The sequence below is a fragment of the Phocoena sinus genome, chromosome 1 (genome assembly GCF_008692025.1).
Source record: "Phocoena sinus isolate mPhoSin1 chromosome 1, mPhoSin1.pri, whole genome shotgun sequence".
Taxonomy (NCBI): Eukaryota; Metazoa; Chordata; class Mammalia; order Artiodactyla; family Phocoenidae; genus Phocoena; species Phocoena sinus.
The window spans coordinates 139,890,026-139,903,784 of record NC_045763.1 but is presented as its reverse complement, the minus strand read 5'-3'; the positions used below and the strand labels follow the sequence as shown (position 1 = coordinate 139,903,784).

General features: G+C 43.1%; 1 protein-coding gene across 1 annotated transcript in view; it reads right to left on the bottom strand.

Annotated features, from left to right (window-relative positions):
* The window catches only part of TSEN15 (tRNA splicing endonuclease subunit 15), a 99,526-nt gene that overhangs the window by 42,124 nt on the left and 43,643 nt on the right, over window positions 1-13,759 (bottom strand). The gene's annotated exons all lie outside the window — the stretch shown is intronic.

Here is a 13,759-nt window from a genome sequence, read left to right as displayed (position 1 = left end):
TTTGGCGTCCAGCAGATCACCGCCTGAAAGGAGAATGTAAAGTGTGTGAAAAGCCTGGTGGTTCAACTGCATGAACATGAAGACCAGGAGAGTCTCGACTGGGGTCGGTTCCAAAATACTGCTTTCCCTTGCATTCATAGGGGTTTCATAGGCCCAGGTATACACAGCACAAGGAGAAAATATATTTTAAAATGAAATATTTCTTTCTGGGAAAAAAAGAAAGATGAGTTTAGTGAGACGAGTCACTGGTCATTGTGCTGAGCTCCGAATACTAAGACAAGAAGATGTGGTCACTATCTTCCGGGTGCTCACAGTCTCGGCAGCGGTGAAGGGAGTCTTCCTTTCCGGGCCCCCTGATCTGGATACAACTGGGAAGTAGGAAATTGTCCCTTTGGGCTCCTTCCTTCTCTGAGTCACACTTTTGGGTCCCCCATTGGTGCCACTCTCCTCAGAGGTCACCTTTTCCATGTCTACCTCCAATCTGGCAGCTGGCACCCCAGATTATCCAGGGTCTTCGCTGGTGATGACTCACCCCATCAGAAACTTCTTGATATTTCTTCCACTAAAACCTCTTTGATCCAAGTCCCTTTCCCTTGAGGCAAGTCTGGCTAGGAAAGGAAAGGTCATAGCTCATTTGTTCCTTCTCTTGGGTAACATCCTGACATTTTATTGGTGGCCTCTGGAGAGTGGCACCAATATCAGGCACCACAGCAGGCAGTATGGTGGGAATTTTTTGAGGGTAGTTGAGTCTGTCAATGGACATCAAACCCACGGTGGATGAGACATCATTCATCCTGGGCTTTTCACAAATAAGGCTATTCCTGCTACTACACAGAACTGGGCTAAAAGGTGTGTACCAGCCCCTGTCAGTGCTTCACTCCTATCTCCCAGACTTCATATTCCAGAATGAAGAAGGCTATGCTGCTTCTGGTTGTCTGCCAAGGACGTGCCTGGGAGTAACCCTCAACCAATGACTCTCCAGGGATGGGGTATAAATAACTCAGCTCCCTCATCCCTTGGGTGGGATCATTTTGAGCCATATGTTTTACACTGTGACCTCACGTTTCCCTGTGGAGTTTCAGTTACTCGCAGTAGAAAATGAATAATAATATACCTATTATTGGCTGCTTCCCCTTCCCTTCTTCACTGCCAAATGGCAAATGGTGTTTCCTGTGTTTCACAAATCAACTACTCGCACTGAAACCCTTTTCTCAGTGTCATCTTCCGGAGGGAAGCAAACTGAGAAAGGGTGGCCGTCAGAGAAATGGACAGAGGCGTGCAGCAGGACAGTGTACAGGCCAGGCTCTCTCATCATGCTGTGTCATTGGCAGCCCCCTGTGGGGAGCCTTACCAGCACCCCTGCTCTTCCCTCCTCTGCATGGCCATGAGAAGAGGGTGGGGAGCCCACGTCAGAGCTGGTCTCACTGCGGAGATGTTTGGAAAGGGCAGCCCCAGCTGATGGTGTTTCCTAACTTCTCTGAGTGGAAACTTAATTGGGACTAATTCAGCCAGGGCAAGTGCAGGGAGGGCTCTGGGAATAAATCTTTCAATAGGATGCATGGGATTTGGTGTCAGAAATGTCTTGTTTGGATTCTAGGTCTACCACCTATGAGCTATCTGGCTGCTTAACGTCTCTATACCCTATTGTCCACATCTATAAAATGGGATGATAATTGCTGCCTCAAAGAATTGTTCCAAGGATGACAATAATAGCCAATAGGATTCCCAGAGGCTTACATGAAGTTAATGTAGCTCAAAACAGCCTTATGAGGGTGAGTCATGGGTCACTTACCCAAAATCCTTAGAGCCAGATGAGTTTTGAAATTCAGAATTCAGATTTAATAAAGATAACATGGCACATGTAACATATATTACAGAACCCCCTCAGGGTCTTGGGAAGTCCCCTAGACTCAATCACAATATTTCTGCACAAAACTAGGAAGATTTATGCAAAGTGGGTTAAAGCTCATAAAAAATCTCATTTTGGAATTGCAGATAAAGGACTGTGTCCCAGAGAAGTTAAGCAACTTGTTCAAGATCACACCCCAGGATTTGAGCCCCAAAGACTTTTGCCAGAGCCCCCGCTCTAACCACTACACAGCGCTGCCTCCAGCAATGAAACCCTCTCTCCAGAATGAATGAAGGTAGAGACTTGTATCTGATTCATATGGTAGATGAGAGCTGCTGTTTGTTATTATCAAGAATAAATTTATATAATTTCCCCAGAAACAAAATTGAAAATATGGTCACATTTGAAACATTAATGCTATAAAATACCAGCCTACAAAAAGTAATAGCTACCATTTCTTGAAAATGTGTTGAATAGTTTACATATATTCACCTCATATAACCCCTGTAAGAGCCCTAAGAGATAGGTTTTATTAGTACCACCCATTTTATACATGAGTTTAAGTAATTTGCCCAAGGTCACCCGTAAATAAGGGGCTGGGCAGGAGATCCAATCTGGGTCTGCTGAAGCCTGCGCCCCTTCCACTATACTGCCCTTCCTCCAAAGGACAGGTGTGTGCTGCTGACCGTCATTGTGTGGTTCACCCAAGGTCACAGGAGAGCCAGCCCAGAGCACTAACTACCTTGGCCCCGCTACCTCAGAAGGCCTTGCAGTCACTGACTTCTACTTTGGAAAGCTCCACAATTCAATATCATTTCTTTTTTGCTGCCCACTCTTGCCACTCTGACAAAAGAACAGTACCTGGTGTTCACTAGAAGATGCAAGGGAATTGATTGGAAAGAAAATGTTATTTTATTCCAGTCCTTTCCATAGTGGTGTACCTTTCTATATTTAGATAAGTGCTCTCTGCAGCCAACGAGGCAATAAAAACAAGATAAAAATGTACTAGGCCCATGCCAGGAAACACTAAGAAGCTGTAAGTTCTTATTCTTTGCCCAAAGATGATTATTAAAAAAAACAAGAGAGACAGGAATAAAGACACAGACCTACTAGAGAATGGACTTGAGGATATGGGGAGGGGGAAGTGTAAGCAGTGACAAAGCGAGAGAGAGGCATGGACATATATACACTACCAAACGTAAGGTAGATAGCTAGTGGGAAGCAGCCGCATAGCACAGGGAGATCAACTTGTTGCTTTGTGACCGCCTGGAGGGGTGGGATAGGGAGGGTGGGAGGGAGGGAGACGCAAGAGGGAAGAGATATGGGAACATATGTACATGTATAACTGATTCACTTTGTTATACAGCAGAAACTAACACACCATTGTAAAGCAATTATACTCTAATAAAGATGTAAAAAAACAAGAGACAATAAAAATAAGCAATCTCTGCAAACATACAGTGCTTTAAGATCTGGACCATCTCATAGCCTCGGGGCAGTTGAGGAGGGATGAGGATAGCAGGGTCCTCTTCTACCTTTACAGAAATGAGGCCCTAAGGAGGCAAGCTGAGCAGGTCTCAGCCTGAACTACTTGTGAAGTCAGGGAAGAATATCAATAGGGAAGTCATGGGCTGGCTGAAAGGATCCTCCAGTGCACCAGGTATCAGCTGCTACTCCACAGACCAAACTTGAACTCTAATAGTTCGAAAAGGTAAAGATGAATTTGAAAGATGACTGAGGTTCATTCATTCATGATTCTGAGGGCTTGATGGGTAAACAAGGCCCAAGCTTCCTTGCGCCCCTGAGAACCCCTTCTCTGGGCTCCCGCCAGAGGGTTGTAATTCCTCCATTATTCATAGCAACAAATATTTTAATCATTAACTGTGTCCACTACAGTCAGTTATACATGTTTTATCCTTTTTTGTAAATTGCAATTTTGTAAATTGCCCTCTTCGAGGGCAGAGAACAGTCCCTAGTTATTTTATAACCTCCATAGAAGCTAGCATGGCATCTAGTAAATTGAGATTTTTAAATGCACCTCTTGTTCAAGCCTTTTTTCAGTCGCATCTTCTACTGGTTTGAGCCAATAAGTAGTTTTCCCTTCCAGTCCTGTGAAGCCTCAAATTTCTGGCCTCTATCTGGTCCCTTTCATTTCTGCTGTCATACAAACCAGTTCTTGCCTGAGCAGCGTATCTCTGTCTTGTGATACTTTGTTAAACGCAATAAGTGATAAGCTATCTCTCACTTGGAGAAAAAGGCTTGTAAGGCACTTGGCCTGCCTTTGAAATTATCAGTAACAACAGATTTACCAAATGCTTTGCCATCACTTCCATTGGTCTCCATCTTCCCAGCCTTCACTATCAGTGTCTGTGCCACCCACCATCCAACTGCTGAGTCAATGCAACATATTTTAGGTTTTTCTTACATTCACCCTCACTTCAAAGTGCCCATTTCTAAATTCACTAAGGTAATTAACACAAGCTGCTATAATAAATAAACCCCAGAATTTCAGGGACCCAACACAAAATAAGCTTGTTTCTTCCTTATACAGTCCAAGGCAGGTGTTACTGGGCGACAGACAGCTTTCTTCCAGGTGGTGATTTAAGGACCCCAAGCTCCATCTATCTTGTGGTCCCACCATCTCCTATGGTCCCTTTGTTTTCTGCTTCTAGCCAATGGAAAGGAAAAGAGAGGGGAGAAGGGACACCCTCTTCTAAAATCCTTGCCCCTGGAGTGACACACAGCACTCGCATTCCATTTTCTCCATGCCACATGTCCACACCCAGATGCAAGAACAGCCTGTGAGCTGTTTCTGCCACCAGTGTCTAATAATAATAGCTAGAATATATTATTCATCTTCATTTTTCAAATTGTGTACTTTAATTATTTCATAATATATACAACAGCCTAAAAAGTAGGAATTATCATCGCCATTTCAGAAATGAAAAGAACACATAAACATGTGTATCAATCTCTAAACCTCAGTGACTATATATATATAGTGGCAGATCAAGTGGCAGGTCAAGATGTGAACTCAGACTTGTATGACAGTCAAGCCCCTGTCTCTTCTTTGCACGATGTAGCAAGAAATACACAGATCTGCTTTGAGACTGGGGGGTGGAAAGGATTAGGGACAATGACCCAAGCTGGATTTTTAAAAAATAAGTATCTGACAAGCCCAGAGAGGTAGTAAGACTGGAGAATGACGTTCCTGCTTGAAGCAATGATATGTGCAAAGGCAGTGAGGCCTGAATAAGCATGGTATGCCTGTGGAAGACTTATTTTAAAAAGAATTATGATGTTTTGATAGTATTTATCCAAGTGTTTTAGGATTACCAAAATCATGTCCTAAACCTCAGCCATCTTTCTCCGAAACGTCCCTGAGGGAGCTATATACCCAAAGAACAATGGTAAAGGAAAGTAAGTGTCCCATTCTCAGCTAAAGTTGGGCTCTTAGCCCAGCACAGAGGCTTTGTAAGCTGGGCTGGAGCACATGAGCAAGTCTGAAGGCTTAGAGATGGAACACCTTTTCTCCCTGTAAGTCCAAACCCAACTTCAGGATTTTACCACACCTCACCTGCCAAAAATGAAGACCGAAAACCAAACAAATGAAAAGGCTTCATGATGCAAGATAAGAGCAAAAGGTTAGCTGGGCATGTTCTAAGCAGGAAGGCCCTGACTTTTCCCTCATTCAAGTCACATGGAAGCAGAAAGGTGAGCTAAATCTATTGACAGTTTCTGCAGCACAGGTGAAAGAGGTACAGGAGAGCACCAGAGAGAACTCTATCTTTGTTCAGGACCTCTTTGTTTAAATCAAGTGTATGGAGGTATAATTTACATAAAATAACATATACCCATTTGAAGTGTAAGTGTGACGAGTTTCGAAACTATAATCACACATGTAACCACCACAACAATCAAGATATAATCATTTCCATCATCCCTTCTGAAAATTCCTTCATGCTCTTTTGTATTACATGCCCCCCACCACAAGCACCAAGCAACCACTGGTCTGTTTTCTGCCCCTATAAATTAGATTTGCCTCTTCTAAAAAGTTTTACATAAATTGAATTATACAGTATGAACTCTTTGGGCCCTGACTTTTCTTGTTCAACACAATGTTTTATGAATAATATATATATATATAAAAGTAGTTTGTTCCTTTTTATTGCTCAGTATCCAGTCACCTACTGATGGACATTTAAGCTGTTTCTAGTTTGGGCTATTATGAATAAAGCTGCTATGAACACATGTGTATAAGTCTTTTTGTGGACATTGTGCACAATCTTTTAATGGACAGTCCATGATCTTTTTTTTTTTTTTTTTTTGCGGTACGCGGGCCTCTCACTGTTGTGGTCTCTCCCGTTGCCGAGCACAGGCTCCGGACGCGCAGGCTCAGCGGCCATGGCTCACGGGCCCAGCCGCTCCGCGGCATGTGGGATCTTCCTGGACCGGGGCACGAACCCGCGTCCCCTGCATCGGCAGGCGGTCTCTCAACCACTGCGCCACCAGGGAAGCCAAGTCCATGATCTTTTAATGCACCTACTGGCAAACACAGTCCAGTGTCCTAGAATCTTGTCAATCTGTAGCAACTCTGCCCCATAGGATAGGAAAGAAGGAAGAGGAATAAGGAGCACGATAAGAGAAGCATTGTTTCTCTTCTGTAAACCTAAGGCATATAGCTCCATAATATCCATGGGTAATGCATATTATGTCCATTTTATCCCATGTATTTCTCTCCTATTTTCCCTCACTAGTTTTCTTCTTGTATTTTCTCTTACCTCATTCTTCATTCAATTTAAAATATATATATATATTTAGCCTTGAGCACTGGAAAGAGTGTTTTTTCATCATGAGACCTAATACCTTCATGAATGACTTTGATGTTTCATCCTGCTATTAAACACAGGATCTACTTTAAATAATCTGTGACCTTATTAGAGGAGTTATCACCAAGACACGGCCAAGTGCATTTTGGCTACTCCTCTCCCACCCCAATTGTGAGGCCGAAATCTGCCAGAGGAATATGCCGTTTTCTGTGTGGTCTGCTGTTTCAGGTCCCTAAAAGACTGAAGGGCCTCATTACCTCACATAGTTCTGTCCAGTTTCCAGAAATCAGATTAATCAACAAATAGGGTCTGACCCATTATATTTTTTCTTAGAGAATCAAAACAAAAAAGCAAACACACAAAAGCAACCCACACAAAATTGGTGGTTACAGTAGGAAACATAAGTAGAAAAACACAATTAAGCGTGATGCATAAAGACACAAAAAAGGTGTTCAGACTAATGTCAAATGCTGGTGGACTATGGGCTAGTTGGAGCGTGAAGACATGTTTTATTTGGTTTTGGGGTTTTAAATAAAATTTATCCGACATTTAAATGTGTGAAAACTTCACACAAAAAAAAGAATATCTGGCAACTAGGTCCATGTTGCCATTTCACAAAAATCTCCAGGAGCTGAGAGGCGACTGCTCCCTTTGGCCGAGTGTGTCACACTCTCTCTGCACTTGCTTCATTCCTGCATGTTGTCTACCTTGTAGGTACTTTGGTTTGCAACTCTGGCATCAAAGCATCACATCTAGTAATGAAAAGAAGTGGCTGGACACACTTCACTGACAGGAAACGTACCGTCAGAGGTGGAGACAACATACGAGGTGAACAACCACACTCCAGGACAGGAATTCTTAACTTCTAATATCTTATCCAGACACTTTCCTTCTCCGTTTCCCCCTCAATGGGAGGCTGAGGGGTTCCTGCCTCTCTCTAAGATGACCACTTAGTGTGGCTCCTGTGGCATCCCTCTTGCTCCCAAGGGACCAGGTCAATGGGCCAGGAAAGCAGGCCCCCCAGGCCTATCCTGAGGGGCTCTGCTCCTTCCTCCTCAGCTTATTCTGCCTCCACCGTAAGCAAGTGAGAAGACTGGAACTTTCTACAGTGTTTCACAGGGGTGTTACATAGAAGGAAGAAGCGTTGTGATGGTTCTACTTGAAGTTAGTTTTCTCTGCTAAGCCCGAGATCCACCCATGCAACCGTCCACAGTTATCTCCACCTCTGTCCTCCACAATTACCTCAATCAAAACTTTTCCAAGTCTACATTTGTAATCTTCCCTTGCCATCCTCCCAGAACAAAATATGTTCTGTGTCCAGTATTTCCTTTTTGTATCCTCTCAATCACCTAAGCCATAAACCTTGGAATCATTCTAGGCTTCTCTGTTTTCTGACCACCTACTTTTCCACATCCAAGAACAACCCACCTCCTTGCTATCTGTATGACCAGGCCACCCAAGACGGCTGTTCTCTTGCTCTCTGTACATCCCCTGATTGACCCGTCCTACACCCTACTCACCTGACTGACCTTCCCTCTAAATCATAGAGCCTAATCAGTAAATGCCTATGTACTTGCCCCTGGCCCCAGCCAGCTCTAATCTTTAGATCAGAACTATCTCCACTATGATAGTTTGTCAAAGGAGTGGTGAGGGGCACGCCCACCTGCTGGTTTCCCTGGCAACCGATGAGCCAAACTCAATTCCCCCTGTAACTGGTAACTTCCCCCTCCCACCAGGAGCAGAGACTGCTGTGAGGTCCTGCCTGCTTCTGCTGCCACAGTTGGGGAGGGGGAGGTGTCACTCCAGGACCTTGCTTCAGATATGTAAGCTCCCCCTAGCCATTAAACCACTGATGTCTCCGTTTTATATTGAATATACACATGTTGAAATAAAAATATTTTGCATATATGGGGTTAAAAATATATTATTAAAATTAATTGTACTTGTTTGTACCTCTATTAATGTGGCTTCTAGAAAACTTAAACATACATATGTGGCTTGCATTATGTTCTAGACGTTTTTCTTACCCTTTATGTTTTCCATCTCATACTCTGCTAAACACCAGGCATGCTCAGTGACTAACAAAGCAAGCTATGGTATTTTATAATCTTATACAGCACACTTTAAATGAAAATTAGAATGCCCTTGAACTATCATACCCTATTCCTCCTGTGATGGCTTTAAAATATATGCACAAATCCCTTGACACTCCTCCTTTTAAAAGGTGGACTCTAATTCCCCTCTCCTAGAGTGTGGACTGGACTTAGTGACTAAGTAAATAAGTAGAATAAAGCAGAAATATCAGTGTGTCATAAAAAGTGTCGGAATTTCCTCCTCCTCTCCCCCTCCCCCACCCACCTCTCTTAATGATGATTCACTCTGAGTGAAGCCAGCTGCCTTATCATTAAGAGATTCAATGAATCAGCCCTATGGGGAGCTCCACATGACAAGGTACTGACACCTCCTGACAACAGCCATGTGAATGAGCCATCTTGGAAGTGGATCCTTCAGCCCCAGTCAAGCCCTCAGATGACTACAGCTCTAGCCAGTGTCTTCACTGTAGCTTCATGAGAAAACATGAGCCAGAATCACCCAGCTAAGCTGCTCTCAAATTTCTGAACCACAGAAACTGTGAGAAAATGTTTGTTGTTTTCAACAGCTGAGTTTTGGGATAATCTGTTACATAGCAATAGATAAATAGTACACCACTCATGCCCTAAATCCCTCCACATTTCCACCCGAGGATAGGAAAAGAAGAGAGAAGAGAAGTTGCTAAGAGCTCAAACTTAGGTTTCACTTACTTAGACATCAAGATTCACTTCAAAACAATCCCCTCTATGAAACTTTTTCTAACAAACCCCAGTCGATTCCCATATGTCTATAAAAATTTTTTTTAATTAGAAATGTTTTCACACATTTTGAATTCAGTGTCTTATCCAAAAACATTTCCTGTTTTAAAATTAACTTTTTAGAAATAAAAATTTTTCTGATAAATACACACAGAAATTTTGGAACAATCTAAAAAGAAGGGAATTTAAATCACCTGACATGTGACCTCACTGAGGAAAACATTACTGATATTTTTAATATCCATTTTGCATATAATTTTACATAATAATATTATCTTGCATATGCAGTTTTTCATCTTCTTTTTCTCATGCAATGACCCTGCCTCTCAGTTCCTTGACCTCCTCATATCAGCTACAGACTCCATGGTCAGGCTCTAGACCAAACCTTTGCCCCTCAAAGTGTGGTCCACAGACCAGCTGCTTCAGCATTGCCTGAAAGCTTGTTGAATATGCAGAAGCTAAGACCCCATCATGCTCTCACCTCAAGACATTTGTACTTGCTGTTTCCTTTGCCTGCAAAGCTAGTCCTTGTATGACTAATCCTTGCAAGACTCATTCCCTCACTGCATTCTGGTCTCTTTTCCAATGTCACCTGCAGAAAAAAGCCATTCCTGACCTCTCTAACTAGAGTTGCATTCCTGTTGCAGTCTACCCTCTCACCCTGCTTTACTTTCTTCATAACATTTATTACCACTTGACATTATTTTAGGTGTATTCACTTGTTTACTTCCTTCCACAAATATTTAGGGAACACCCACTATATGTCAGGCACAGTTCTAAGCTCTGGGGACACAGAGGAAAACAAAATAAAGTCCCTACGTCCCCCACACTAATGTAAGCAGGCTCTACAAATACAGTTTGTTAGTTATTATATCATGTTTCTTTACTTATTCATTCCTTCAAGAAGAGGCCCAATCCCTACCATCAACAGAAGGCTCCATGCCAGGGCCCATGACTTAAACCCACCCTGAACATTCCAGCTTCTATTTTGAGGGAATTTTTCAATGTGTTTTTGTGCTGTGCTGAGCTAAGTTTAACTCAGTTGCTTTCAATCCCAGTGAATTATCCCAGTACAGCTTCCCTGTAGTGGAAATTTCCCTTACTTGATGTAAGCCGCCAACTACCTAGCTAGTAGTTGTCTTATTCTTGTGCAGTTTATCTGACTTCAAAGGTTCCCCAAAATGGGACCAAACAATGTTATCACCATCATCATCATCACCAGCAGCAGCAGCAGCAGGGTTAGGCCTGATAAAGTTGACAGGAGCCAAGTTTATCTTTGGTGCCCTCCTGCATCCTCTTCCTACCCTAGTGGGCACCTAGGGCCCATTCCTTGGAGGCCTGGCTCCCAGCGATTTACATGTATTCCCTCCTAAGGTGGCAACTTGCACATCAATGGGAAGTGCTTGGAGACTGCAAAGGAATGGGATATGGATAGCTTACTATGTGCAAGGCTTTGTTTATCCCCGCACAGTCATTTCATCATGCAAGGAAAATACAACCTAGAAGGACATATTTTGTCCGTCATTTTACAGATGAGAAACGGAGGCTCAAAGAGATTACCTACCTCTCCCATGTCACTCTGGATGGTCTGAAGTCAAAGCTCTGCCCTTCAAGCCTCCTGAGCTTCAAAACTTCAAATGAGCACATTTCTCATGGTAGATTATCAAAGCCCATGATTGGAAGAACTTTTTTTTTTTTTTTATACAGTGGTGGAGGTGAGAAGAGAGTGATGAAAGTGTTGATGACAAGGGAAGGTTTATGCAGCAAGATCTTTCAATTACAGGTGGACCAACATTTAAGATAGAATGGATCTCAGACTATCTGCACAAACCCCTTCATTTTACAGAAGTGGAACAGTAAGGCCCAAAGTGGGTGAATGATACTCATTTAAACCTAACTTTAATTTAATAATTATGAGTAGGGAATTGCCATTTCTAAGTAGAGTTTCCAAATTTAGCAATGTTTTCATGTCTACATTCCCTCCAAAAACTGTTGGATAAGTAAAAATGCACAGGTTTGGCATAGGAAAGAATGTGTAATAAAATATTAAGTGGATATATTTTGTTTAGAAACCTCTGTCTTGATTTCTCAAAACTACTAAGGAAAAGGATCAAAATATAATGTATCTCATAGCATAAGCATGTTTACAAGAGCATATAGCATCTTTCTTGTGGCCCATGGAACATGGGGCTCCCCTTTCTACATGCGGTTGACGGGACAGAAAGGCAGTTTTATCCCTTAGAATGGCAGGGATAGGACTGGGTAAGGAGCAGTCCATTTATAAACTCGAATGTGATCAAAGAAAACATTTATTGAGCTCTTACTCTGTGCCAAGTGTTTTTTTGTATTGGTTTTGTTTTGTTTTGTTTTGGCCATGCCTGGTGGCTTGTGGGATCTTAGTTCCCCCACCAGGGATTGAACCTGGGCCCCAGCAGTGAAAGTGTTGAGTCCTAACTGGACTGCCAGGGAATTCCTGTGCCAAGTACTGTATTACCAATAGGTAGGGTATGGTCTGATTGGTAAGATATTATATACACTAAGGAAATTATGTAGTTCTTGTGAGTATAAATATACATGTTAACAATAATTAACACCTTCTGTTGGCAAATGTAGAAGGATAATATTTTGATGTATTAACTGAAATGTTTTCCCTTCTCAGTAATTCTTGTTACCTGTGAACCTCTTCCCATACAGCCTTTCTTGGCACACTGCGTTGGGGATGGGATTATACTACAGAACAAAAGAGGAAAATTCTTGCCTTTTGAGTTTCAAAACCTGAAATCTTGGCAAAAACAATATGTTTGGAAGAAAAATAGATCTGGAAATGGTCATAGTATTTTCCTACTCCTAAAATAAGATAAAACTAGGAAAAAAAGAAAAAAAAAAACTGGTGGCAGGGAGAGGTGAGACCAAAAGCAGAAGAGCTAGACCCTTGACTGGGTCACTAAGCAGAGGCCTGTACTCCGTTCCCTCTGCCCTGACCCCCTCTGGCTGAGTTCCCACTGCAGAGGAGAAACAGTAGACACTCCAGGGGAAATCCTCTCATCCAAGATGAGAATCTGTGGCCAGCAGCCGTCCCCCAGCCACCCGCTGCTGCCTGCAGGCTCAGGTGGAACCTCACAGACCCCAGACCCTTATGGTCGTTCACCTAGCATTTTACTGAGACAGCAGAGAAGAACGTCTGGCTAGGAAAGCATATCGGGATGGAGAGGACCTGAGATGGCCGAAAAGCTCCCCCCACGTGCCATGGAGTTCAGGGAAAGAACGAAATATTTTCTAAGTGCCCAAGAGTATTGAAAGAGTACTGAAAGATCTTGTGGCCAGAGATCAGGAGGACACAGCAGTGACTTAGGTGGAACAGAAGCACTGCGGGATGATACTCAATTCAGCCAGTGCCAGCATGGACTGATGGGAATCCCTGGACTGGTGTCTACTCCCAACTTCCTCTCCCTAGCCCATGCTAACACACTCTGAAAGCCCCCTAGATCTACATGAATACCCCAGGTTTGTGATCTCCTTAGATAATTATCCAGCCCCCAAAAAAAGCCCCCAGGTTCCTCACAAACCCAGTCCCATCCGTGCATCCATATTTAACCAGCTTCCTTCAGAAATATTGTAGCAGGATTCAACTAAATCCCCCACGCTACCAGCACAGATACTTCCCCCCATTCCCCCATTCTTAGGAAGTAAAGACCAAACATAGTCTGTGCAACAGCCCATGGTGCATCAGAAGAGAGAGAAGAGTAAGGTCTACGGTGATCCTGAGTTCCTGCTACATAAAAGATCTCTCTTTGGAGCTCAGCTATTAAATCTAGAACCTGACTATAAAAGTGGGGGAAGTTTCTCTTCCAAACTCTCCTCTCCCCCTCAGCCCCTAGGTCGGCCCTTTTCCCACCTCTGTGTCCCTCTTATAAAGTCCTCTCACTATCTCCCCATTGCAACCTGAAACCCATTCACATATAAGTAAGTGACTCGGAATAGTCTGAGGTTTAACTCCCCCCCGTTCTTTGCTCCCACAGCTAATCAGTTGTTAAATTTACCTCCTTGCTACCTTTCCTCTGCTTTTCATTATCTGGGAGTGCTGTTCTCTGACTATCCCCTCTTCTCAGTCCAGCAACACAGTGGACTTGCACTTCCTCTCTTTCTTGAAGTTCATCATGGCCAGCCATGTGACTCGCTTTGGCCAAAAAAATGTGGGCAGGGATGACATGCTGCTTCTCCTGGAAGTATTC